The following is a 4,156-nucleotide window of genomic DNA, read 5'->3' as shown; positions in this document are numbered from 1 at the left end:
ATGAACTGATTACATTACAATATCAAATAATAAAATATATTTGAAAGATATTCAGCATAATCACACAAAGTCTTTTCATGGGTGTGAGGTACCAGGTTCCATCACTTAAGATGTGGACAGGGGGAGGGGAATGTTGACATTCAGCTGAACTACAAGCCCTTTGGCAAGACTCCACTTTCTTTTACAGAGTCAAAGCTTTCAACCCAGCAATTCCGCTTCTAGAATTTATCCTACTGTACTAACTGATGACATGTATAAAGACACTACCCAGAGGCTGGAGCGATGGCTCAGTGGATAAAATACTTGCTGAGCCACCATGTGGATCAGAGTTCAGATTCTTGTGCGTGCGCACGAGTGTGCACACCCCCCCCACACACACACACACATGAGGGCTGATTACTGGCCTACTGTAACAGCAGCTATCTGAAGGCGGAGACAGGGATCCCTGGGTCAAGCTGGCTGGCTTGTCTAGGAGGACCAATTTTCTCCTAGAGATTCTGTCCCACATTTTCTCCTGCCTTAGCTCTTGTTTCCTGCTAAGGAATGAGGATAGTTAGTATTCAGTGGTGGAACTCTGTGGCCACACATAACTGCAATTATCTCCTGGGACCATCAGTGACCAGCTCTGGAACCTTGGACAAGGCTCTTCAGTAACTCAAAACACACACACACACACACACACACACACACACACACACACACACACACACACCCTTTGAGTGATGCACACATTAGACGCTAACAGTGTGACCTTCCCCCAAATGAAGACCATGTGTCTCTGGCTCTACCAGGGTCCGACTAAAGGTCAACCTCTCTATAGAACAGATGGGCTGAGGGTGGAAAGCAGCAGACACGGAAGCACTAAGATCTAATGGGTTGGTAACAAATCAACAGTTACATTTTTTTTTGAAGAGCAAAATGTAGATAATTATCACTAGTTGAGTTTAACTGGACTGGGGGGGGGGGAATGTGTGTGTTCTGATTGGTCCACAGCTTTGGTCTGCGGCCAACCCTAAGGCAGAAGGCTCTGTGCCTCCTCTGCCCCTGTGGGGGGTAACTCGGGGTCCTGGCATCTGTGATGGCAGGAGTCATGTCCTGGACCTCAAAGGGGTTGCTTACACGCCACTGTCTCACTTGGTTAGCCCTGGGGAAACCTCAACCCACGCTCTGGATTCCTGTAGAGTTTCTCAAACAGGTTTGGCAAGGGAACCTGAATTTCCGGTGTGGTGGTGATAGCAGAGTTACCCAGCAGTCAGTCAGTCTGGGGTTCTTCCCACTGTGGATCAGCCCCGGGTCCCTCTCTCCTTGGAACATAGCAGGAGGAGAGGCTTGGAGAGGAGTGCATCTGGAAAGGCAGTCAGACTGCAGTTTAAGCACCATCCTGTCAGGGGAGGCTTTCCCAGAGATCTGAGTATTCAGTCTCTCCCTGGCCACGTCTTACTTTCTTCATACCCCCTTGTTACATTCTCCTTTGCTTTCTATTTATTTCTCTGCTTATTGGTGACATATCTACCCCTTCTAGAACGTACAATCCCTGAGAACAATGACCTTCCCTGTTGTGACGTGAATTTGTCCCTGCTCACTAAACCAGGATCCACAATGCACTGAGTGAATGCTAACTAATTAATAGCTAATATTCCTTTGCATGTCCCGGCAGGCTTCAGAAGTAGAATTGCCTTCATTCAGAAGCTACAATGACCTTCATGTAACAAAAGAGAAACACAGACAAAAAGGACTTACATGACTGGGTCAGAATCAGGTAATTAGGAAGAGGTAAGACCTGAATTTGATGACAGGGCTCCCTGGTTTAAAAGCAAATACCCTCGTATTGCACAATCTTGCCTTACCTCCCACCCCCAAATCTGTCTAGTTTTCTAAACTGACAACTTCAGCATAGATTCCTCTGTGCATAGATGAGGAGTAGGGAGAAGAAAGACAGTTCAGAAAGATGCATTAGTGTATGCCCATCTGAGACCGTTGGCCACAGCACAGGCCTCGCCAGACCTGCCCTCCAGCCTCTGGCCTCCCTCTAGCAAGGCTCTAGTGGGCCTTGAGACCAAACAACAGGCCTCAACTTCAGTGCCATAGACATGCAGGTCAACTACATTTTATGCATAACTCCAGGAGGCATGGTGGCAATTAACCTGTTACTTGGTGCCTGGTGCTATTCGACATATTTCATTTTGTCAGTTGCTTAATCACCACAGGAGCCGTACTAGGTGTATGCAGTATTATCTGTATATGTCTAATGAGTCGTCGGAAGCCCGAGGACATTAAAGAAACTGCTCCGGAGTACATGGCTGCAGAAGCTGGATAGGAAGAACGGTGAGTGCAGGCTGCTGACTCCAGCTTTTAACCATCTACCCTACAGCTCAGTGAAGAATCTGGGGTTTGTCTACAAGAGTAGGTGCCACCAGGAGGCTAGATGGCTTTGGGCAATCCATGTAAAGTTTCTGGGTAGGGATGACCTCACATGCATAAAAGGAACAGGAATCAACTTCCTCTCAAATGTGTTCTGACAGGATGGGATTTCATGACCAATTGGATTGGATATAGTTAGACTAAATTAACCAGGATTCTTATAGCAGGCCAGTTCAGTGACTTTAATACAAAACACTAGTGTGCACTGGGCCTAAGACAGGGTAGACTTCATTGGACACAGAAAGATTCTGTTCTTGTTCGTGGAACCCAGAATGGGAAGCATGTGTTAGAGACACTTGGCTGGGGATGTAACTCAGTGGTCTAGCAGCTCTGCAAAGTTCTAGCTTCTACTAAAGCCTCCTGCAGCAAAATTGATGTTACTAAAATTCTGTCCCTTGGGGAGAACAAATATCTACCCTCTTTTAAGGTCTCCACGGCAAAGCAAGGAGCAGTTCAACCAAAGTTCACTCTAGGGCACCAATAATGAGTTTACTAGGCTTACCTTCACAGTAACAGGTGGCCTTAAAAGCACCACACTGAACGGTCTGTAGCAAGCAGAGATAAGGAGTCCTCATGACTTCATAAATGGAGTCCCTTCCATTCACCCTTCCCTCACCTATAGCCTCCAGCTTCGAAGAGAGTAAGATACCACAGATAATTAAGGAAGTGTTACCTACAGCTGGTTAGGAGGGCTGGCTGGATATTCAGGTGAGGGCTCCCTGGCCTTCCCCACCCCCTCCTTCCATCAGGGAACAATAGTCAACAAGCCCCCGCTGTCTTTGCTCTTTGGCAAGCGAGCCCAACCAAACTCCTGAAGATGGCAACGGTTTAGCTTTGGACCATGGTCCTGTACAACAGTGACATAAGTTGAGCGTGACAGCACTCAGGAGGCAAAGGGTGGGGGACTAGAAGTTCTTCGCTGCAAGTGAGTTCAATATCGGCCTTAGCTACATGAGACCCTGTCTTCCCCATCCCTAGAAATGAGACAGTCTCTCTCTCTCTCTCTCTCTCTCTCTCTCTCTCTCTCTCTCTCTCTCTCTCTCTCTCTCTCTCTCTGTTTTTACCTTCAGGCCCATTAGAGCCCTCGGGTGCCTTTAGCATGGAGAGAAAGAAGGAGAACCCACCAGCAGAGCAGCTACTCAAGTGTATGAATGTGATTTTTGTTGTCCTTAATTATCTCGCAAGAATCCCAAGCTGGCCGTTGAGTCAGTTTTATTATAAGAGATCTCTGTGATGTTGCAGATGAAATGGAGCCAAGTAACCACCTTGGCTTACCATTTGATAGCTACAGCTTTGGGAATGTACACCTGTTGCCTAACTGTTCTATGCCTCAGTTTCCCCGTGTTTTTAGGTTGATAATGTGACACCAACCTCATAGGTGGCTGTTGCTACTGCAAGGGAAACACACAAAGAATCTACACATTGCTAATATTCAATAGAAGACAATTTTACGATTATTAAAATTATTATTAAATCACTACCGTCATCCTCGTCATACAGACAAAACAGAGCCTGGAAAGGCCAAGTGATTCATCTAAGGTCGTATAGCTTTTGTTAGCCACTAGTTGAGGGAAGCCCCTTTAGAAGGCCACTGCTGTCCAAATGCATCTCCAGAGGGTCCCTTTCCTTTCGGTTAAAACTTTTGGAGGAAAACTATGCTCAGGGGTGTTTCTGTCCATTATTTTTGTGGTCCATACTGAGTATGCCCAGGGTATTCTTCTCCATCCTTTTAACC

The 4,156-nt window shown here is 46.6% G+C and overlaps 1 long non-coding RNA gene across 2 annotated transcripts; it reads left to right on the top strand.

Moving 5' to 3' along the window:
* The first annotated feature begins 1,657 nt into the window (after positions 1-1,657).
* On the top strand, positions 1,658-3,898 carry LOC148002835 (uncharacterized). 2 transcript variants are annotated; one of them, XR_015631550.1, is made up of 3 exons: positions 1,658-1,759; positions 2,191-2,325; positions 3,492-3,898. It is a non-coding gene; the product is annotated as an uncharacterized LOC148002835 (long non-coding RNA). The 2 variants fall into 2 exon arrangements; XR_015631549.1 differs by having other exon boundaries at positions 1,658-1,773.
* Positions 3,899-4,156: the final 258 nt, after the last annotated feature.

Source organism: Rattus norvegicus, chromosome 10 (genome assembly GCF_021556685.1).
Source record: "Rattus norvegicus strain SHRSP/BbbUtx chromosome 10, alternate assembly SHRSP_T2T, whole genome shotgun sequence".
Taxonomy (NCBI): domain Eukaryota; kingdom Metazoa; phylum Chordata; class Mammalia; order Rodentia; family Muridae; genus Rattus; species Rattus norvegicus.
This window is presented reverse-complemented; position numbering and strand designations above follow the sequence as displayed.